This window comes from Saimiri boliviensis, chromosome 1, assembly GCF_048565385.1.
Source record: "Saimiri boliviensis isolate mSaiBol1 chromosome 1, mSaiBol1.pri, whole genome shotgun sequence".
NCBI classification, from domain to species: Eukaryota; Metazoa; Chordata; class Mammalia; order Primates; family Cebidae; genus Saimiri; species Saimiri boliviensis.
Genome location: NC_133449.1, coordinates 216,680,103 through 216,705,772, shown reverse-complemented (window position 1 = coordinate 216,705,772; position 25,670 = coordinate 216,680,103).

Here is a 25,670-nt window from a genome sequence, read left to right as displayed (position 1 = left end):
TTACCTCCTACAGAAAGAGATGTGTTTCTTCTGCTTCCAACTGAAATAATTGTCCCATTTATCACATATTTCATTGTGGGCTAACAAATTATCATACTGATAACTCATCTTAATAGCTGCTTGGCTATATAAATATGCCCACTTTATAATAGTATTTTCTGAAAATTTTCATGGCATCCTGAGAGATTACTACAAGTATTGTAAGTACCATCAGTAATTCTATTCTAGATGTTTGTTTCACAATCAGATTCCAGTGCCCTACTCCTTATTGGAGTGATAAGAGAAAAGGAAGGCAGAGGGAAAAGTGTGTTGACATGGGCTTAGAAAAATCAAAGGGCAAAGGGGATTGGTGCTCACTGCTTGCATTTAATATAGTGATAAGAACAACTACACAGCCCTAGTGTTACTCTCTCACCCAGTATCGATGGTTCAGGAAAGGGAGATTAACAATGGCTAAGTGGTGTGTCTTATGAGATGGTTCTGACTGACACAAACACAAAAATTCCATGATCCAGTAAGTCATGGGGACAGGTAGAAGTTTCCTGTGGCCTCAGCAAGAAGCAAAAATATTACAGTGTCCTGTGCATCAAAGAGGTTAAAGGAGCTGGTAGAAAAAGGTGGACATTAAGAAAGTCCAAGTAATGCAGAGGGGAAGTATGCACGAGACAAATTCTTGATCCAAAAGCCAAAGTCCATTAGTTAAATAATGTCCCTGCAGGTACCAGGTTAGGTGATGGCAATGGGATGAGCAACACACCCATCCTCCAAAACCTTGCCATTGCATAACACCCAGAAATGTAGATAAAACACAGAGATGGCTAGAGGACACTCTGAATGACTGACTTTATCTTCCAAATGAAGGCTTGAATTAAAACTTAAGTTCAGTTATAGAACATTGAAATATTACATTTTTTACATAACTGTAAGGACCGAGATTCATTCCTGCTACAGCACTGTCATTGTTCACCAAATGATAACTTCTGCTAAATGGGTAGGCAAAGAATTGGGTTACAAAGAGGGACAGTCCCCAAAGGTATATTTAAATGGACACACTCACAGCATGGTGTAGAAAAGCTGCCATTAAGGTTGTATGGGGCCTTTGCTTTCAGACCTTCACATAAACGTGGGAAAATGGTTTAATCAGATATGGTAGCATTAACCATGGTTTGTTCATAAAATTGCATTATGAAAGAATCTGTATTTTTTTATGAATTGTGATTCCTAATCATAATTTTGCATCTGTATCCCTGATGCCAAAATGATGCCATAAAACATACAACTAAGCCCTCTCCTGAGTTAAAAGATAAAATTTCTTCTTTAACTTCCTTCACAACTACAAATACCATTTCCCAAGTAAGTGCTAAACCCAGGTCTTCGGTCGCTTCAAAGAACTGTTTGTACTTTAGAAAAAAAATGTATTGTTTTAATAAGAAAATATAATTTATTTCTCATTCAACATATTGAGAATTCTAACTTGCCTCTTCTCAAAAAGTGTGGGGGTTCATGTGCCTGGCAGCCCTTCCCTGATTGCTGGTAAGGCTACTTCCAATTTGTTTAAATGAACCATAGACAGTATTGCCTTTCTATGTGTAAGAAGGAAATGAAAATTTACATTATATGAATTGAAAACATATGTGTGTGTGTGTGCGTGTGTGTGCACTCAACCAAAACGAAAAAAATAAAGCCTCTACCTAACTTAATTATTCTTACTGAAAATTTCCTTAATAGAGAACAACTCTTTAAATTTTACAGTATCAAATAAGGCTTAAAATGCAATTGCATTTTATGGAACAAATTGAAATGGATGATATTAGACTTTTACCAAGAGCAAGCTTTAATTTTAATAAAAGCAGTGTCATGGAAAGTCTGAAGGCAACGGATGCTCTAAGGTTACATATAAGGGGAGAAGATGAGAGTGGAGGGTAAGGTGATGTCACAGAAAGAGAAGAGAGTGTTGTCTTGGATGAATGTCCTTATTAGTCTCCTTAGTCAGACATGCTAGGACCAGAGTGATTAGAGTCAAATCAAATAGTTCTAGACACCTCAAATTTCCTACCATGATTCACTTTTTTCAACATCATTTATTGAGCTTCTACTGTCTCTCTTGGTATTCAAGATAAAGCAGTGAACAAAATCAACTACTCTCTGTCCTCAAAGAACTTACAACCTGGACAATAAATATATCAGCTAAAAAAATATTGTCAGAATTAAAAGAGCTTCAGAGATTAAAAAAAAAAAAAAGAAAGAAAGGAAGGAAAATGTTGGTGGGTTTCTAATTTTAAATTGGGGACTGGTGAAAAGTACAGAAAGATGAAGGAGTGAGCCAGGCAGCTATGCTGGGGAAGGGCTTGTTGAAATATCTGAAAAGTATGATGTTAAAACCAATTTCACTCTAGCTACAAATGTTGGCCCTCATTCGTATTATGTATAGTTCCATTGAATGCTGGGATTTGTAACTCCATTCTTATAAATTCATGAGTATATATGTAATACATATATGCATGTATATACATATATCATTGCATAGAAATATGTATTCAGATTTATTTTGTAAATTTTATTTATCGCAAAATTTTTTTCATGACAAACATTTCAATTTATCTAATAGACAGGAATAGGGCATAATATATTACACCAGAAAAAAAATCCTCCTTTTCTTTCTATAATATTATTCAAAATAAGAGTTATAAAGCTTATTAGAATGTTTTTTAATGAGGGGCATAATTTAGACACAAAATGAGAACACCCATTGTTTTATCTCATTAAATCATTTTAAAAATAAACTCTCTAATTTAACAAAGATCTACTAAATTTTATAATTAAGAGCTATCTTGGTCTTTTAAACTTATCTTTATTTTAATTCTTCAGATAAAATTTATGACAATTCTGCAATATCTTCCTATTTAAACAAAAAGCATGATATATATTTGTGAAATTCAAAGGACATTGTCAACCCCAATGGAGTTAGATTGGCCCAGATTTGCAACCTCGTTTGTCTTCATAAAGACTGTCTGTCTGTTACACCTCACCTTATACTCTGCAGAAGTGCTACACGTAATATTAAGAGATTTTTATAGAAAAAAAACCATGCAGCTTAAGAAAAAATCCTTTCAGCAACAAATCAATGTATTCCAATACATCTACTCAGTAGCTGTAGCTTAATTACGGTTTGGGAGGTTTCATGAAAGAAAGAGAAGGAAATGAAGGCAAGAAGAGTGGAAAGGAAAATTAAAAAAAAAAAAATGATACTGCCTAGCTACAAGCTGCAGAGGGAAATTAATATTCAAAAGGTTAAGGTGTCTGTGAAATGTATGTAATGAGTAACACTCATAGTTTGTTACTATAGGTTCATTGCCTCTAATGTTGAGGACGGCACATGGATAATTTACGATTCCCATTGTCCCCTCTGCAGGGATTAATTCTGAATTATTTATGTACCTATATACGCACAGAACTGAAACATTTTAGTTAAAGTCAGCCACTCACTCATAGTCTTGAAATTATGCAGCCCTTGTTGCTAAAAATGATGTTAGCCTCTTGTGATTTAAGTCATAACATTTTATTTTCAGTCCCACTGAGAGAGAAGGCATACAGGAGGGGGAAAAAAGATATATTTTTCTAGGATATACCTTAGAATGCATTTTTTAAAGATGTAAACAGATAATGGTAATTTTGTTGAGTCAAATTATTGTTGTAGAGAGCATGTAAATAAACCTTTATTTAATTCGCGATTTGCGATTTTGTGTTGGTACACTCTACGAGTTGTTTTTATGTGGGTATCTTTAAATATATAAAGCCTCTGCATTTCAATAAAGGGAACTCCACCTACGTGCTGATTAATCAAAGAATAAAATTTCATTTTTGGAAAAGTGTTCTAATCCATTCAGATTTCATACCCAACCACTTCATTTAGTCAACTGAATTCAGAAAAAGTACTGTTTCCACTTAAACTCCAGTGATTATTCACTGCTATTAAAGACTCCTTTGATTATATCAGAATTAATTTTTAAAAATGCAGATATTACCCACTTTTCTCCAAAATAATAGATTGTATTCTGGACTGACAATGTGTTTGATAGGTGCTAACCTTATCAGCATAAGAATATCTTACAATTTTTAATACATTGAATTTTAAAAATTTTATTCAGTATGCTTTTTTTGTTGCAGTTTTGGTACAAATTATAGGCCCCCTTGTATTTGATCAAATTCCTTTAAGTGAAAAAAATCAAAACGTCCCATATACAATTATTTTAAGAGAAAAATCTGAATGGAAAAAAAAAATAAGTCTCTAAACAACTGACCCTGGCCCTTTGGAATTTAGACTGTCTAGTCTCTTCTGATCGTAGAATTTATGTCTCCCTAGTAATTAAGGTGCATCTCAAGTAGACACGTTGTCACATATGGTATTGAGCATGAAAACAGATAAGGAATTAGAAGTATTCAAAGGGTAAAAGAAATATATATATATATATATATATATATATATATATATATATATGCACACATATAAGACATCAATTTCTCTTTCAGCCCCCACCCCATACAATTCAACAATTGCTAATAAATTAGGAGGAGGGGCATATTGATGTACTGCTTGACTATAACACAAAGAAGTGTAGTTAGCAAAAAGCTGCTGCGGGTAATGAACAGTATTTTAACTCGGCAGTTTAACCTCCGTGTCTGTCAGCTGTGACCTTTTACCAACCCCAATGAGAGTCTGATTTCTCACTTTTGCTACTCACTGCTGGATGAGTGAATGTAGAATTTGACAGCAAGAGGTTTTACATGAAAAGGAAAGGTACTTAAAAAGCATGTTTTGTGATGATAGGCTACATTTATTCACTGTTCATTACGCTTGGTGCAGCAGCCGCGTTGGTGGATTGATTGGGTGTGAGCAGCTTGTCTGCTATGGAAGTGAAGAGGCGTTATTGACCTGCATGGGAGCTGAAGTGACCTCTAGATGACCCCCCTTTCACCTGAAATTGACCTTGAAAACAACGTAGGGTTCACTCCCATTTAAAAAGGAGGGAAATTCTTCTAACAGCTTGTGAATTATTAGAATTGATATATTGAGCATTTCCTTTCCTTCCCCACCCTTTTTTTTTTTTTTTTTTTTTTTTTTTTTTTTTTTTTTTAACTTTCACAAAGGTAAATGCTTATAGGGGGTAAGGCGAGTGTTGGCTTTCAAATTTCTAGACCCTGCTCTTCTTGGTGTTTGTACAGATTTATGGAGAGGGCCAACCAGACTTTGGACTGCTTGATGTAAAATTTTACCATTCATCATTATTGATTAGAGTCCACACTCTATGACAGAGCCCAAACCTTACTATGACAATTGCTATTTCAGTTGTTATGGGCCATAATGGGCCATAGGGATGATTTAAAGGAGCACAATAGCTATCTGTAATTACACATGAATAATCCATGAATTCTACACCACAATGCTTATGATCAAACCCTAACAACCAAGGCTTGAGACATTTATTCTTGTTCTCTTTTTGGCACCTGTGCCAAAAGTTGCCAATTTATGAAAATATAAGCACAACAAGCTTATTCTTTCCCATGTTTGAAGTTAAGTTTTAATTCTTGGTTAAAAATAGATCATGCTCTTGGAAAGTGATAAAATATTGCATTTTTACAGATGGTTTGATCAGTAATTGAGCTTGCATCTTATTAGAAAAGGATGTCCATTATTATTTCATAAGTTTCAAGAAAATGCATTAGAAATTTGGTATACTTGCTGACAGAATCAGAAGAAAGTAGATCATTTATTATTATTGTTATTGTTTTTTAAACAAACATTTTACTTGAAGTCTTTATCCTCATATTTGGCCAAATAAGTAATTTGAGGAAAAAAAAAAGTCGGGTCCATAAATTAGGTCCTATGATACAAGGGAAATTCAATAGGCCTTACAGAAGCTTTACACTAACCTAGAAATTTGTATGATGTGCCCCAACAGTAAATTATTCTCTAATTTTATGTTAAATGAGAAGATGAAGAAACTATTTGGCCACTGAGCTTATGCATGTGTGAAGCCCCTGAGGCTCAGAGTGCTGGCACAAACATACCTAATAAAACATCACATTTATTAGTCGCTCCTCAAGACAGTCTCATATCCAGAACATATCTTGGAGAGCAGACCACCCTGTGGATATAATAATTTTAAGAGTATTTTTAGGAATGGCCAATTTATTCGTTGGTGCTTTCAGAAAACTCCAACACTTACAGATCCCAAACTGGGAAATCTATGCTAAGTTTTTGTAAGCTTGCTTTTTCTAGTTCTTAGAATTTTTGTAACCAACTGCTTGATTTACTCCACTGTGAGATTTTAATTTCCTGACAATTTATAAAGCAACTTTTGGCAGTGGTTTTGGTCTATCTAGCACATATTCCAGACAAGTGTCCCTTCTGCCTGGTTTATGACAACATTTCAGTAGTTCAACCTATTTGGGGCATAATAGTGTTGTTTAACTCAGATACATTTTCAAACTGTTCAAATATTTACATGCAGGGTTACAGGCTTATTAGCAATCTGGTGAAGTATTTGCAAATCTGGATCAAAATTTTGACAGGATATTTATTGCATTGACTTGACCTATTTTCTATCTAAAGCTCTATTCCATAATTCTTGTTTCATTTGATGTTAATCCTATGCATAAAAGATAGTAATGAGGATATTTGAACACAATAAAATTCTAGCATCCACACAGGAGGATTCTACTAATCTGATTTTGTCCCTACCTCCCCCAGTGTGTGAGGTGCTTACACCTATGACTGCTTCAAAGCTCCAAGAAGCCCTAACTTAACCAATGCAAGTTATGTGTTACATTTTACTTTCCTCCTCTCTCACTATGGTGATGAACCCATGCAAGAGTCCTCAGCAGGTGAGGGGACTTGCAAATTGCAATTATTCTAATTTAGGATCATACTATGCTTTTTTTTTTTTTTTTTTTTTTTTTTTTTTTTAATTCTTGGGAAGCTTTTCTCCCCATTCAAATGCTTCTAATACTGAAAAATATTTTGAATATTCTGCTAAATGGGCTTCATGGCAAATCTGAATACAAATTTTAAAAGATAACTAATATAGAATTAAATAAAGGATGTCACAAGCTTTTTGCCAGTCATGTAAATCATTTTTACCAACTATTATTTCCTCTTAACTGTTCACATTTATCTGTACATCAAATAAACATGCAGCAGGGACGTGTTTTCTTCAACAGCAAATTTTTTACAGAATATCACAAAAAATAAAGACTTGTAATTGTTATATGACATTAAAAATCCATGTACTTATCTAGTCAGCTTCCATCTCATCTTTGTTCCTACCTCTCTATAAAGGATAAGGCAGTTTTGCCCAAAGGAAGAAATAAAAGGGAATCCTCGTTAAAAGGTACATTAACGGAAAAAGAACAGCTTTATTGGGACATGTGCAGAAAGGGATGTTTGAGTAGTAAATGATAATTTACTTTTGAGGTATATTAAAAAGGTTTAATCTTACTGATCATGAGTTAAATTGGATGTTTTAATCAGTTAGCGAGTGCCAAAAATAATTATGCCAGAGCGCTTAGTCTGCAGAACGTGTACACAAAGCATATAAATCCTTTGCTTCCCCAGGGATTTCTCAGAATAACACACAACTAAAAGACAAAAGCGATATCAAACTCATATAAATTAACATTGTAAATGATCTGAAAAATACAATAAATAACATGATCCCATCACTTTGAATATGTAGCACAAGGAAGAGTGTCCAACACAAATATATGCATTAATCTCTTGTATCCTTCCTAAACTTTTTTCAGTAAACTTTTCTTCTATTTACTTTCTGAAGTTCAATTCAAGGTCATTCCTTTCATTGAGAGAGTTAGGCTGGGTGACCAAGCATAGAAATGTGTGTTCCTTTTAGAAATAAATGTGAAAAATAGGATTATTTTCCTAATGAGCTTTCATTTGGGAAATAATATAAAGCAGTTGGAACCAAGAAACTTGAGAGGCCTTTGAAGTTCTAAAAATTCTATGATTTTAAAATCAATATTTACCAAAATTCAAAGTAGTTTTATAATATGCAAACCAGTATAGTAGACAAAACAGTGTTTAAAACCAATATTTAAAACTAATGTGTTAAAACTATCAGCACTAACACCTCTTGCAAATATCTTTTAAAAATGGATATTCTTTATAAAAAGATTCTTTTAAAGATACATTTTCATAATTAGGCTTGAAAATTTTGTTTGCTCCATGACTACTTTCTGAAATTTTGATATTATCTTAACAAAAGAGAGAAAAAAATTGTAAAGAATTAAAAGTCTGCGGATAGATAAAATCATTTTAGCTCTTACATAGTGAACTTAGAACTGAATTATTTCTAAAATACAAATAGCTAAAAAGGCTGAGATAGAAAATGTGCTTTATGCCATTTGTATGAAAAATATAAATAATGTATATAATTTTTTGTGTTAAATTTGCCACACCCCTTAAATTCTAATTTAGATTTCTTTTTGGCATATATGAATTAAGCACATTTTGGTAGTTTGATTCAATTATAATAATACAATTTAAAAATAGTATCTCCACCATCTTTGCTTGTTTACAACTTTTAAAGTGCAAACAGGATATCCTAACATAAATAATAAAATTTTTTGGCCATAGAATACCTTCAATCACTGATATAATATTTTTCAGTGTTAAAAATGATGAAAGTTCAGGTAGCCACAATAAAAATTAAATTTGTTTTAAATGTATGCTTCTCTTTAATTCATTGTCGTATGTCTGTGTGTGTGTGTCTGTGTATATATATACACAGACACACACACACATATATATATATATTCAAGTTTGATGTAGAAACTTATCATTTTTCTGGAGGTTGATGATTATGGAGAAAGCTGAAAGAAGAGTGGGCTGAGGTTAAGTGAATCATCAGTTATACATCTTATGCTTCTCTCATCGTGTAACTTAATTGGTTTACACTGATTTTGTACTGGAGTATTTAGGGACAACATAGGGGCTTTTCTGCAGATCTGAACAGCTGCTTGATTTGTTAATGAACAAGATTATCAGTAGCCAATTGCTCACAGCTGAAAAACTGCATGCTGCTGGTTAGTCCACTGGAGAGGGAATTTTTCAAATGTGGCTTTTGTGTTTGACACACTTGCCTATTGGGTGGCTTGGATAAATCTACTTGTTCCTTTCATAACCTAGTTTCATTATATGCAAATTAGAATAGTCCAGACAATTTTTTACTTTTTCTGTAATAGATTTCAGGATGCAATAAAATTACTTCTCTTTAGATCATAGGAACATATGTGGCTCTGTTTTCATAAACTTATGAGTCATCAGTACTATTTAGGAGGTTCAAAGAGGCCTTTGAGCAGCTTGTAAAAGTAGGAATCTCTAACATCAAATGTGTATATAAGTACCCACATACACATACACACACATACACAACACTTTTGCAAACAATATGAGGGCATTCATATACTTCAGGTTAAAAGATCCTGCAATATAATTATATTGAAATAAATTTCCTTTAATACTCATAAGAATGCTAAGTTAGAGAAAAAACAGTCTTCTAATTAATCATATGGGAAATAATTAATTAGGTATCATGTTAAAGATCAAGTAAATATTTTTCTCCAAATAATGGGGCAAATCAAATAGTATTGCAAAAGAAATATACACATTCATTTGCATTTCTTCTTCTTGTATCAGGATCACTGAAAGGCTATTTTGTACTTATTTGCAAGATACATTAATTTCATTGAATAGGCAGTTTTCCTTTTTCTAGGTTTTCAGCATAATTTCAATGGTCAGCAGAATCATGGATTATATATACATGTGTGTGTGTGTTCTAATTCTGGAAATGAGATTTAGAAGTGAATTCAATGCTCTTCAATGTGTTATTTATTATCCTCTCCTATTCCAGTGGTTTTCTTAAATATTATCTGATGCAAAAGAGATGTTTCAAATGGCTGGAAAGTCACAGAGTTTGTTTTTAAACTTTACTTGCCATGCAGTGAATATATTTCCATTCAGAGAATATATACAAAATACTCAATTGCTGAAATATCAAAGGTGACATCCCACTAAAGTTCTGAAAACAGATGATGATACTTCAGAGAATACATTTAAATGTAATAAAATTAAATTTTCAATTTAAAAAAAAATTCAATATGTTATTGTTAATTAACACATTATTTTCCCATTTCAAGGAAATACTATCTTCATTTATACAAAAATAAGAATTCTGTTTGACTTTTTTATATTTAACCTGAAATTTTAAAACATACATAAAAAAAAACCTCTGTGATGGTCAAGCATTATAATCATTACCTTGCATATAACCCTTAATTTTCTTGTTCCACCTTTATTCTGATTAAATCCAAATCTCTTCCTCCTCTGTCCCTGCACCCATACTATTGAATCTGGCTAGAGAAAAACACTCCATCATATGGATTGGCCTCATTTTATGTTCCTTTTCATGGCCTGTGGTGGGTCCTTAATGATGTCATGTGATCATTAAATATGTCTTTAGTGTATTCACACTTCTATTCTCCTAGACAAGTATTTCACATCTTCTCACTCCTCAAGTCTCCACACTGTATTTCCATCTTTACTTTCAGCTGATGACATTTTTATCCCTTCACTAAAAAATCTGAAGCAATCAGAAGAGAGCTTCCAAAGAATCTATGCTTCACATTTACCAGCACATGCATGCATGTATTCTGCCTTCCTGCCTGATGTCATTTCCAATGCCATTTTCAAGTTCTTTTCTAAATAAAACTCTGACTTTCACACAAGTTCCCATCATTTACCTCTACTCAGGGACATAGATTCAGGAATTCTACCCATCCTTCACATCCATTATTCACTCTTTGGTGGACCTTTCCATCAGAACACAAATGTGCTATTATTTCTCTCATCTGAAGATGTTCCCTTTTCTAGAAAACTCAACAGACTTTATTCTGTGTCCTCACTTCTCATTCTCTATTAAATTTACATTAGTCTGCATTCTCACCACCACAACCTCTACCACCAGATTCATCTCTTTTATTGCAACTCCCTGATACTCAATGCAATGGTCACTACCCAGTTTTTGTCCTATTTAACTTACATGTTGATGATTCCCTCTTCTTTGGTGCACTTCCTTCACATAATTTCTAGGTCACAGTCTCTTAGTTTTTCTCTTAGCTGACTGGTACTGCCTTTACTTCTTCCTCCTTTCTCAAGCTTTTAATCTGGATCTTCCCTGCAACTCATTCTGTGAGTTCTCTTTTCTAGATCTATGCCTCCTTCCTTGGGATCTCATATACTCCCATGGCTTTTAAGTAGCATCGGCATGCTTACAACTCTCAGTGTATATTTCTAGCTTAAATATCTCTCCTAAACAGATGACTTGACATAGTCATGTAAATGTTTGATAGTCAAATTCAATATATAACCTGATATGATCTCTACAAAACCTGGTCTACCTAAACCTTTTAATCCCCACCTTTTGACAGTTTTTTCCTTCAGTTGTTCAGGACAAAAGCCATTCTTTTTTTTTTTTTTTTTTTTTTTTGAGACGGAGTTTCGCTCTTGTTACCCAGGCTGGAGTGCAATGGCACGATCTAGGCTCACTGCAACATCCGCCTCCTGGGTTCAGGCAATTTTCCTGCCTCAGCCTCCTGAGTAGCTGGGATTACAGGCATGCGCCACCATGCCCAGCTAATTTTTTGTATTTTTAGTAGAGACGGGGTTTCACCATATCGACCAGGTTGGTCTCGATCTCTCAACCTTGTGATCCACCCGCCTTGGCCTCCCAAAGTGCTGGGATTACAGGCTTGAGCCATTCTTAATTCATTTGCAAATTCCATCATTTTCACCTTAAAATGTTCAGAATCTAACCACTTCTTACCACCTCTGCTGTTTCCATCCTAGTCAGAACCATTATCTTCTCCCACCATGACTGCAATACCCTTCTAGCAGACCTACCTGACTTTATTCTTCATCCCTGCAGTATTATTACTACAGTAACCAGAATGATCCTATAACATGTACTTGTGATCATATCATATCACTGTTCAAACTCAGCAGTGACACTGCATTTCTTTTAGTGTAAAGCCAAGATTCTTAGGATGACCTCACTCATTTTTTCATTATTTTTCCTTTTTCTTCTTTATTCCATTCTAAACACACTGAACTACTTGCTTTTCTTCATTGGAGTCTGTATTAGTCTGTTTTCATACTACTATAAAGAAATGCCTGAGACTGCACAATGTGCAAAGAAAAAAGATTTAACTGACTCGCAGTTCTGCATAGCTAGGAAGACCTCAGGAAACTTACAGTCATGGTGAAAGGTGAGGGAAAGCAAGGACCTTCTTTACATGGAGGAAGGAGGGCAGGGGGACCTGCCACACTTTTATAGCATCAAATCTCACAAGAACTCAATCACTATCATGAGAACAGCCTGGGGGAAACCATCCCATGATCCATTCATCACCCACCAATTCCCTTTCTCAACATGTGGTGATTACAATTCAAGATGTGATTTTGGTGAGGACATAGAGCCAAACCATATCAGAGTCATTGTTCTAGTTATTTCCTCTACCTAGAACATTCTGCCTGCAGGTATTTATTTAACTAATACATTTTCTCCAAGTCTTTGCTCAAATCACATCTTATCAATGAGGCCTAAAAAACAAATAAAATGCTACATACTCAACTTCTTTCCCAACACTCTAAATCCTCTTCACCTTTTTCTAATTTGCCTTCATATTCATAGCATTTATCATCTTCTACTTCATTATATAATTTATTTGTGTATTCCATTATGTTTAGTGTTGTTTTCTATCAGTTGGCTTGTTGAGGTATAACTGCTTCTTAAATCCACGAGTAATATTTACTCAATAAAAAATCGTTAATTTAATGAAATGTAGTTTTTAAAAAGCATGAACTTATAAATATATATACATATATTTAATATCCTTTTGAAAGAGTTCTTATTAAAGGTCTCAAAAAATGTATGTTTTGCTTTGCAAACCTTTATTTTAAACCTAAACATTTCAGTGACTAACCCAACTGTTTCAACTCTTTAAATGTTCATTAAATATTATCACTGTGATAGTAGTGTCTAGTTTCAGGGAATTCATAGGCAGAAAACAGAAATATCTGCCATAGTAAAATATTCTACAATTCATGCTGTGGTAGAGTTGCACACAGAATCTTAAGGGAACATGGATCACCTAAACTATGGAACTCCTCCACTGACTGGAAATGCCAGTTAGTTGTCTAATTTTCACCTGACTAAAGCTTGGAGATGTATTCTTTGGAGAAATTCAACTAGAGAGCTTCTAGATTTAGGAACATTATGAATGTCAAAGGGTAAATCTGATTTACTCTACAGAAATCTGAGATTTTAAATAAAAATTCGTTTACTTACTAGTGAGAACACTCCATCACTGCCACCACCCATAGAGAGAGAGACAGACAGAGAAAGAGAGAAGAGAGAATAAAGATGCTAAAACATATTTAATCAAGTCTATAGTTTTATAGTTCCTAGAAATAGTCCTAAGAATTCTTTTCTGATTAAACCGAATCACCCTTGAGGAAAAACTGGCTGATATTTGAGGGTTTCTCCAACATAAATGGCATGTCTCTTCCCAATCATACTGGTATGAAATCAATCACTCAATAATAAGCTCTAGTAATAGACACTGAGCTTCCAGATAGATTTTAGTGCTTTATTCTTAAATAGATATAGGAAGAAAAATTCTTCCAGAAATTTTAGGAAAATCTCTTATGGAAAGGAGAGACAATTTTTAAAATGAGAAATAAAAAGTGATATTTGGTGCCTAGGATAATTTCAAGGGGGTAGTGTCTCTCTTGTGTTTACCAAGACAAGGAATAGAGATTAGGGTTTAAAACTGGAGCAAGTTCAGAGGTGTCATTCAATAAGTCAGTGAGTTAATATAAATTATATGCTTACTTCATGTTCAGTACAGTTGTGAGTCATGGGGTATAGATGAAGAATTAGCAAGTTAAGAGTGAAGTTTCTATGTGATATTTAAATCACATACATTCTTCTATTCATAGATCTTGGGTCCAGGGGAATAGTCTGGGTGGGAATCTGTATAGCTGGTGATTGAATCAATAGGCACAGATTAGCATACTCAAGAGAAAAAGATAAAACTATAAACAGAAATTAGAAAATATGAGATCTATCATAATTCCCCAAAATCAATTTTATATCCAAGTATAAAGATAACATATGTTAATCAGAAAAGCACTTAAAAAATAAAATTAGAAATTAGGAGACAAACGTACACAAAATATACTCCATTCCTTTCTCCCAGTTCCATCAAGTAAACATTTCTAAGATTTAAAAAAGTTTTTCTCTATGTATATTTATTTTAAAGTCAAATTATACTTTTAAAGAGTTTATATAACACATTGTTTGAATAAATTTCAGAAAGTTGTAATTATTTAATTAGTATGTACATTAATTGATGGAATTCATTCATTTTTAAATATGTTTTAATTCATTAAATGATATACTTCTTGTATTAGTTTGTTTTCACACTACTATAAAGACATACCTGAGACTGGGTAATTTATAAAGAAAAGAGGTTTGACTGGCTCATGGTTCTTCGGGCTATACAGAACATATGATACTGGCATCTGCTGAGCTTCCGGTGTTAAACTGTAAGAAATTGCCCCATGAGGTAATCACCTCCCACCATACCCCACCTCCAACACTGAGGATTACAATTCAATGTAAAAGATTTGGGTGGGAACACAGATCCAAACATACAACCTCTCTACAAATACCATAAGTATACATTCAGATCCTCAATAATTAAAACTTGTCAGTGACAGACTACAAACATAGAGGGACAAATCTTTAACTTATAAAATATACTATTTAAACTAAAATTTAAAAATAATGAGTTAAAAAAAAATATCATACCAGGTGGAATTGAGTAATTTCAGTATTCCAGTGCTCCCACAGAGAAAAATTAGGGAGAATATGATGAAACACTCTAATCATCTATTTGAAGGCATTGGAAAACTGATAAGCCACCAAGATTGGAGAGTGGAAGACACTAGAGAGGGAAGAATATTGAGTGAATTGACTGAGTTTTGTAGTTGATTTTATCATGGGACTTTTGCCAGTTCTAGGGTTAGGCAGGAGTCTGAGAATTGGGGCTTTGGACATAGAGTGCTACTTCTAGGAAACAGAAAAGCTAAAAGAACTGGTAATCCTTAGAGCTTCTTTCGGTAACATTTCAAAGGTGGATTCAACCATATGACTGGGTTTTACCTTAGAAGAATGACTAAGTTATAGACCTGTTCAGAGTATAAGGCTAAACGCAGTAGATTGAGATTTTCACCAGGCTCTAAAAGTAAAAATTAGAATATGGGATCTTTAAAGAAAATGAGACCTTGAATACCTCTCCATCTAATCAGTTGACAACTAAGATCCAGAGTGAACCAGAGGTAAGCTAAGCCATATGAGGGCTTCAATGCAGCATCAAAGTAGTGCAGTCTTTGATTTGTTTAAGGAGATTAATTTTTCCTATTTTTGTATATCAAAGATAAATTTATCTTCAGTCTCCATAATTTTTATTAATAATTTAATAAAGCACCCAATCAAAAATTACTCAGCACATCAAAGACAAAATCACATGCCTGAAAACTAGAAGAAAAATAAAATTAAAATACAACAACAACAACAAAAAAAACCACTTGATCCACGTAGTATCTAATTTCAGCACTAGCAGACAGGAATTCAACAATAATTATGATAAATATATTCACAAATATAAATGAAATGAAGATAGATGAAAATGTTAACAGTAAAGAGTTAAACCTTCAAAGAGAATCATAGAAATTCTAAAACTGTAAAATAAAATATCTGAAATTAGGAGCATAGTAAATGGAATTAACAGCATATTAGACACAGAGGAAGACTGTTCAACAGAATAGAAAATGTCTAGGTTGATAAAAGTATATCAAAATTGATAAACAAAGAAAAGGGGGGAAATGGAAAGACATCTGTGGAAAAGTATTGAAAATGTGGGACAAATGAAAAAGCCTAATGTGTGTAAACTGGACTTGCAGAACAAAAGGAGAATGGAAGATAAATAATATTTGAAGAGATACTGGCTGCAAATTTTCCAAAACTTATAAAATACGCCAACTCATAAATTCAATAAATATTGCAAATTCCATGCAGAATAATTGTGACGAATATGATACTAAAGCATACCACAGCAAAACTGTTAAAAAGCAACACAAAGACAACATAAAAATTAATCTTCAGAGAATGAATGAATTACCACCACACACAAAACATCTAGGAATATAAAAACGTATTTTTAAATCAGAGAAGCCAGGCACAAAATGATATTACTTCATAATCACATTAATGTAATGCTCAAAAACAAGTAACACTAATTTTGCTACAAGCCAGGAGAGTGGACACTGTCTAGAAAAGGTGACTATGAGTGGCATCTGGGATCTAATAATGTTCTAGTTTTTTATCTGGGTGCTGCTGGTAAAACAGGTGTGTTCGTTTTACACAAATTCATCAAGATATACATTTAGAATAAGAAATTTTCCATATGCATTGTGTGCTTTACTTAAAATTTACATTTTAAAAAATAGATGCAGTTGAAAATTAAGTCCTAGGTAAATGGATTGTATGGAAAATAGTAGTTAACTAAGAATCAGAAAAGTAAGATTCAATCCATTGGGACTGTCTACCTGAAGTACAAGTCTCAAAAGCATAAGAAAAAAATGGAATAATTGTAATTATTAAATAGTCTTGGGAAGTTGTTAAATAAATACTATGGCCAGTGCAGGAGATCAGGAAAAAAAAAAAAAGAAAAAAGAAAAAAATTGTTTTGAACCTCATGAGATTCTGACCTTGGGGTATTGACAGTGCTTTACCTAAAGGCAGTAAAGGATAGGTTTTTGAGTCAGGCAAGAATTTTAACATTTAATGTGCTGTCTAAGAAACCAAAAAAAAAAAAAAAAAAAAGGAAACATAATCATCTCTTGTTTTTAAAGTAATAAGCACATACAGTTTTATCATTCTTTAGCACAATTGCTGCCAACTGCATAATTTTCTAGTTGATTTCCTTCTTTTCAGTCTTTCTAGAGTATTTGACAGTTTTTAAATAATGGTATCAGAATTTGAGTGAAAATAGAAAACAAAATGTGAAGTGCACAAGTCAATGGGTATGTATATGTTTAGGGATAGAATTAAGATTAATATTTTTTATAAAAGCATATAATTCTATCTTATTTATAGGAATTATAGATATGTTACATGATAAGAGATGTGACAGAAAAGCTGGTGCAGCAGCAATAATAGTAGGTGACATATTAGCAATATAACCAAGTGCCAACCAAAGTCTTTCACAGTTACTGTGCCAAGACTAAAATAGAAATCAGACACATGTTTCTATCAGATGGGGTTCATTGGTAAGATGCAGCTGTTACCTTCAGTACAGAAATTGAAGATAAATAGATTCATACTTTATAAGGTTCCAGCATCTTCTGATAATCTAAATGCAGGTTACATTTTACCTAACATGAAGCATCAGATAATATGAAGTTAGGTGATTTCAAATATCTTGTCGAGTTTCAGTGATTCTCAAAGCACACGTATCAGATATCTCTACATAATGATTGCTATTCAATTCAATTAACTCTTACTAAGCACAGTAGAAAAGACTGACAGTTGCCTCCCAATATCCATTCTCTCCTTGTTTAACAACCGAATCTCAATTTTTAATAAGCTGACATGCTCCCATCTAAAAGACTACAGTTCTCAACTTCTGAAGCAGATGCAGATATGTGACCAAGATCAGGTCAAAAGGTTATAATGGGCTGAGCACAGTGGCTCATGCCCATAATCTCAGCTCTTTGGGAGGTCAGAGGTGAACAGATCACTTGAACCCAGGAGATTGAGAACAGCCTGAGAAACATGGTTAAACCCTGTCTCTACCCAAAATACAAAAATTAGCCAGGCATCATGGTGGTGCAACCTGTAATCCTGGCTAAGGCAGGAGGATCAGGGAGGTGGAAGTTGCAATGAGCCAAGATCATGCCACTGGACTCCAGCCTCGGTGACAGAGTGAGACACTGTCTCAAAAAAAAAAAAAAAGAAGAAGAAGAAGAAGAAAGAAAGAAGAAGGAAGGAAGGAAGGAAGGAAGGAAAGAAGGAAGGAAAAAGAAAGAAAGAGAAAGGAAAGAGAAACAAAGAAAGAAGAAAGAGAAAAGAAAAAGTTATAATGAAGTATTATTTACTTGAAGAAGACAGGGATGTCCTTCGTCTCTTCCTCCGTCTGCTGCCTGGAATGCACATGTGACATCTGGAGTTCCACTAGCCATCCAGAATTACAGGGGTACATCCTAGGGGTGACAGAGGGATAAGCTAAAGGAAAGCTGGTACCTGAAGCAATTCGTGGAGCTGTCAAAACAGACCTGTTCTGCCTACCTCAGATCATTTTAAACATGAGAGAAAAATCAACTTATTAGCTCACTCTTATTTCGATGGAGAGATAAATACACAGCCACACCTAAACCTGATACAAGTAGATGTTAAATACAGAAAGTGGTATGTACTTGCTGTTGTACAAAATACTAAAAAGAAGTGAGAGTCACCTTTGCAAAGTGACAGGAAACTTAGAATTTAATGTGGCGAATGGAGGCATAGGCATCATCTTTCATGCTTTTCTTAGCAAGTGAAAAATGATGCTTTGGTCATAGGTATAATCCAATCATACCTCTCTGATCTAATTTAAAGAAGGCAATTTAGACCTAGTATCTGCAATAATTAAGACATCAAATGAAAATTAAAACTAAACTAAGTCAAGGTCTCATTGGTTAAAATATCTAGACCACTATATGAATACAGTAGACACTTGAAGAATAAAATCAGATTATCACTTTCACTCGTTAAGGTTATTCAGGACACTGTGCTGTGAGGAGATACATGATCCAATGAGCACATAAAGATAAGCCTAGGTCAGTTGTAGACAACGCAAAATACCAAACCAACCATTCTTCAATTCACACAGTTACATAAATCTGTTATAAAATTCATTTAAAATAAGAAATGCTAAAATGCAATAAAAAAAAAAAAAGAAAGAAATGCTAAGGACCATTATTCTTTAATTGAAATCACCACCAATATTGGAAAAATATTAGGTTCTTTAATTTGTGTTCCATTGAGTAGCAACCAAAAACCAGAAATTCCATATTTACAACTCCATTATATCAGAAAGGATGCCCTGGAGTTTTAAGATTCATGCGTAATTGTCTTCTGCTCCTGAGAGAACAACCCTTCTCTGAGTTTGTTTTTCAACAAAAAGTAAGTAACAATAGAAGACATCCTTTGTTCATTTGAGTTTAGGATTAATAAGTCCAGTTTAAGTGGAAATTTTGTAACCAAAGCATTTAAAAGCTTACTATAGTGAAAGAAATGCAGAAATACCTGTTCCGATCAAATATTAAATACAGTATATAGAAAAAAAAGTTACCGTTCTGCCACGGAAAAATTTATGTTTTGGTTACATTCTATAGGGGTTCCCTCCTCCACTCCTCCAGATAATTTTAAACATACCCAAGTCATATATTCAAGTAGGCATAGGAATTACACTTCAAACATCTATATAAGCACCCCCATTTTGCCTTGAAAATCATGCTAGTTTTCCTCATTCTCTGGCTCTGGTGAATATTTTTGTGAATTCCTGGTTTTCATGCCCACTATTGACTCAATGCCTCTGGTCTAATATTTAAAGATGCAGATTCTTTTCAACTCTTCCTATTCAAGAGTTGCAGTCTATTTGATCACAAGATGCATCAAGCCTAGTCTTGTGACGGTAACAAATGTAACAAACTTGAAGTTCTGCAAGTTCTGAACCCTAGACCTCAAAACATCTGGCAATTTCTGCCTTCACACCACGGACAATGCTGCTCTGAGACTGCCATGTGAAGGGGAGTCCATTAGACTCCTGGAGGATGAGCAGCCACATAGAAAACGGAGGCTGCCCAGCCAGCAGTCCACACCATATGCCTGACATCTGACTTAGATCATTTTGGACGCTGTAGCCTAGCAGATTCTCCAGTACAGAGTTCCCCAACCCCTGAGCCACTAAGCCATACTGGTCTATGGCTGTTAGGAACAAGGCCCCACAGGAGGAGGTGACCAGAGAATGAGCGAGCATTACAGCCTAAGTTCTGCCTCCTATAAGATCAGCTGCGTCATTAGATACTCAAAGGAGCGGGAACCCTATTGTAATGTGCATGGGAGAGATCTAGGTTGTGCACTTCTTATGAGAATCTAATGAATGCCTGATGATCTAAAATGGAACAGTTTCATCCCCAAACCATCTCCCACCCCTACCCCATGACCGCAGAAAAAACTGTCTTCCACAAAACTGGTTCCAGATGCCCGAAATGTTGGAGACTGTTGCTCTAGTGGAATACAATTGCTTGAGAAACGCAGATGAAATCAAGAATGGAACTGTCCAAAATCATAAGAGATAGTAATCATATTAGTAAATTTAGTATTTTAAGTCCTGAATATTTTGGGGTTGGCTTTTTAGGCAGCAATAGATAATAGATAAGATGCTTAATCCTTCTATTTCCCAGTAGATCCTTGGATTAATGACCTGGGTTTGGACTATCTAGAATAAAATCTTTATGGCACTCAGATCCATCTGGAAATATTCCTCTTTAATTCTTAAACAAAAACCATGTTAATTTTGTACTTGAATTAATTCATCCATAGAAAGATGAATACACAGGACAAAATTTATACCTTAAAGTGAACTACAGAGAATGTATTCAATAGATAATTTAAGAATAAATATATTGTACAATGTAAAAATACATGGGCAAACATACCAAAAAGGATACCATGTTGACATAAGCATCCTGTGATTCAGCAGCTACCAAGCTTTCTTTATTTGGGAATTGGTGAGGTCTTTAACCAGAAAGTCTTAAATAGTTTCTCTTTACTCATACTGCTTTGGATTCTATTCCTTTATCACAAAGGTTTGGTTTTAGCCTCTAAACACATTTCAATCTTCTAATATTCAGACTGACTTGCTGATTGCAAATTAAGTTTGGCCTGCCTTCAATTGGTAAATGCCTAGTCTCAGTTTTATAGATATCATTAATCAAGATACCATACTATAAACTATTTCTGATGCTAAATACCAGAAGACCAGTGAGTACATCCATGCAATTACAATAAATGCTTTTATAGTGTGTAAGGATTTCTGCAAAATGTTTCCTTAAAAATGGCATTTGTGAAGTGACTGATGCAATTATGACCCTAGGGATATTACAGCTTTTCTGACTTTCTATAGAAAATAAATGTAATAGGCTGAGTGTGACATTGAAGATTTCTTTACTCATAGGTCCTTTCTTTCTTAATTGTCCCTTTTTGTTTAAAATTAAGTGCTCCAAATTTAGGTTCAGAGCATTCCACTAACTGCTCTGCTTAAATCTCGCTACATAGTCATTTATGTTCACTTACAGATTAGTTACAAAGTCTCCCAGCTGCTTCATCTAACTAATTGTCCACGATTCCATATTAAAAACTATTTTACCACTGTTGGACTTTTGTGAAATTCTAGTGTCTAGCTAAGTAAAAATGAAAATATTTTTAATAGCTCTCCTCTCCCACTTAGTAAATCCTTAAATATTAACTCCTTTCATGGAATTCAGGGAATATGCTCCTCTATATGTTACTGGAAAATCGTGTAGAAAAATTTACATTTTATATAATTCTTCAGCCAAAATCAAGCTCAAGTAACATAAAAAGTCCAGAAACATAATGAAATTTTCATCAACATAAACCACATTTTACATGTTCAATAATAGAAAGACAAGATTAGAGCCTTCTCTTGAAAACTTTCACTCTGCACATCTGGACCAATTTATCAATCAACTCTGACCCACTTGCTAAGTCAATTCCTATTTCTCACCAAAAGGAAGATATGATACCTACTCCAGAGTAATGCCATAGTAATTTAACATAAAGTCTGACTTTGATTTTTATGTTGTAATTTGTAACCCAAATTTAATCACTGGTCTCTGGACATTTCTCTGAAAGGGCCTAAGATTCCACCTTATTCTCCGGTTCTAGAAATTGATTCCTTCTTGGACTCCTATTTCCTCTGAGAACTAGTTTCCGCTTTGCTCCTGTCAGACCTTTCAGGGATTAGTGTAGAAGTCTTCAGCCCAAATTCTTCCAGAGGCTAAGCAGAAACAGTAAATGAGACAGGCAAGATGTAAGACACTAGAGAGTTTTGGACTTGCATGTCCCAAATAAAAAGTACAAGTGCTTAACTGTGACAGATTGTTGCCATATAAGAAAACTGAATCTGTTATTTTTTTGGTCTTCCAGTTATTCCAAGAGCAACCAGAAATCCATATTTATTCTGAGAAATTTTTCAATTTTTTAAATGTTGGGAACTAATGCAATAGTAAAAACTTTGGTCCAAAAGGACACACACACACGCACACACACGTGCACGCACGCACACACACGTGTGCGCACGGGTGCACGCACACACACACACACACACACACACTCCTGCAGGCAGAACCTTGGCCTAGGGGCTCCATTATAAAATTTTTTATAAAAAATAAAAATATTAATAAGGGGAACTCTTTCTTGGTAGAAATGTAGAGATATTTTTAGTTAGGAAATAGACTCTTCTATTGTTTTGGGGGCTGTCCTCTGCCTTGTAGGATATTTGGCCTTATCCATATCTTCTGCCCACCAGATGTTAGCAGCACCTCCCCATCCAGTTGCTGTGAAAAAATGATTCATAACATTCTAGGACGGCAGCATGCCCACTATGGGATCACACTATGTTCAAATTCTAGTAGTGCATGGCTACTTATTTGCCATGTGACTTTAGGCTAGTTACTTAAAATTTCTGTGCCTCAGTTTCTTTGTTTCTAAAGGAGACTGATTATAAAAATAGTAGTACTTACCTCATAGGTACTTAATGAGTTAAATTAGCTAATTTCTATGAATCTCTTAGATCAATGACAGGTACATAATACATGCTATATATATGTTTATTGAAGAAATAAATTTCCTGTAAAGGCACTGTCTTTGAGTCATCTTTGTAGTGAAAAGCTAGAAAGAACACAATTGTCCTTCATTAAGCATCCTGAAAATTCCCATAGGGAGCAGGTAAAATGTACAAATATATCAGCCCAGGTCACTAGTTGAAAATTTACAATGTAAGAGGAATATCATGCCACAAGAAACTTCTGCAAGAAGGCTTAGAATTATTCTACTTTTTCCCCTTTGCTAAATGGTGGCTTGGATTGTTCAAGAGATTTGAGCTAACAGCCAACAATCCCCCTGCAAACTCAAGAAATGTGTATTTATCATGAGAGTGAATGGAATTATGCTGTTACAACTATCTTTAAAAGAAAGCATAACTTTACCTAAAATATGAGGAAAAATAAATAGTAAAGGAGGATTTAACTTTACTTCAGAAGCAGTCGATCTTTGGATATATAAAGTAGTTGTGTCAATGGGTTAAAAGGAGTAGAAATTGTCTCCTTCCCGTTGTTTCTCTAGATTGTCAATAAAATCACAAGTGAAAAATAAGATATGTCAGACATGTGAATTCATAAAAAACAGGGAGGCCACTCATCACCTGCAACATCATCATGAGAAGTTATGACACTAAAATGACTAATTCTTATGGTCAGTCTTCACTTCCCAGATTTATCCTTGATAAAATCAAGATGTGAAGTTTTCTAGGCAGTTTGAGAATGGAGATAATGTCTGACACTTACTGAATGTTAACTGATAAACATTTATTGAAAATCCATTTTACTATCCAGAGTTGCTAAGATTTGTCTAAGACTCACTGGCTCTCCACTGGGGGTGATTTTGCTACCAGGGAACATTTTGGTTGTCACAACTGAATTGGGGTGATGCTACTGGCATCTAGTGGGTGGAAGTCAAGGATGAGGCCAAACATTCTACAATGCAGAGGACACTAGTCAAAACAAGAGTTGTTTGATTCCAAGTATCAATAGTTCTATGGAGAATAGCCCTGCTAGAAGGGGATGAAGCTTAACCTCTAACTTGGCCTAAGTGAGGAAACCAAAAGCTGCATTTTAACAAAGTTCCACTACATAATACCGACCATTTGCATTATACAGACAGCTTGATCTGAAGCAAACAACATAATTTTAGTTTCAGGCAAATCTGGTTTACATCCTACCTCCTCCATTTATTAACTACATAAACTTGGGCTCATCTGTACCTCAAGTTTTCTCATCTGTAAAACGAAGATATTGGTGGCACCTACTTCATAGAGTAATTATTGGAAATAATAAGTGATTGTATGCAAAGTGCCTAAAATAGTGCCTGCCCCATGGGAAACACTGTATATGATCTAAACAATAAGTAAATGATGAATGAATAAAACAGACATAAAATGCCTATCTTTCTATGTCAATTCCTCCTCTTTTAACCTTAGTTGTGAAACAGGAAATATGACATTGATTGTAGTCCTAGCAAGGAGCGTGATCATTTTACCACTGGATTTGTTCTTCTTTGGTGCATTTCATTGTACTACAGCATGGCTCTTCTACAACTGTGTGTGTTTATGAAATATGTACTGTTTACAGAATGCTAGGTTATGGAAAGATGGATAACCTGATTCCTATGTCTTATTCCTATGTCTTCTCCCTGATTCAGAAATTTCTAATTTTTGAAAATTAAAGTCTGCCTCACAGGGAACATGTCTTGCTTTTGTTCCTTTCATTCATGGCTCAAGTTCAAATAACGATCAGACGTGACATCATCTTAGCTATATACAATTGTATGCTGTATTTGCAAAGAACACTTTTTAGTGAAAAGATCTTGAAATCTGTACTGTACCAAAAAGATATATACATTGCCAATTGGTTTTCTAAATTGGCTGCTTGTATTTTTCTGAAATCTCTACTTTTCTCTTTCATCTTTTCCAGCAGTCTTCTCAACAAAGCCTTATCAGATTACTTTCCCTTATTTGAAGGCTGAAATAAGAATTAAAAAATGTAGTGAAACACTCAAACATTGTGATGTTTATGGTGGAGTCGTGTTCTCCATAATCGGGGCTTTAAGATTCATTGGGAATAAAAAATCTGTTTACTCTGCTGGAAGAATTAGGCTCTGAAGAAATTGGTTTAGTTCTCTTTGTTTATAATGATTTGTTAGCTCTTGACTGCAGAAATAATTTTGTTGTTTACATTAATCTATGGTGGCAGTATTAACTTCACATCATACATAAATATAATTATTGATCATTACCAGCTGTAATTCAGTGTTAGAATTACATATTTACATAATTGTGCTATTAAGTATAAACTTGAACTTCATATCTGGGGTCACAAATAACTGGAGGCAGTAGAAACAGAAAATTCTGATTATATGTCATTCATATTTTAATATACGCGGTTGCAATTTTGATCTGTGTTAATGTAAATATTTTTATGTACTTTACAGCAATGAGATGCTAATGGGTAGAAATTACAGCAATATTGATCTAGCTAATAAAATGTAATACATTAGTAAAAAAGGATATTTATTATATGCTTCAACTATTACTATTACTTTTACTGCCTAAGGAACATGAGCTGTGTC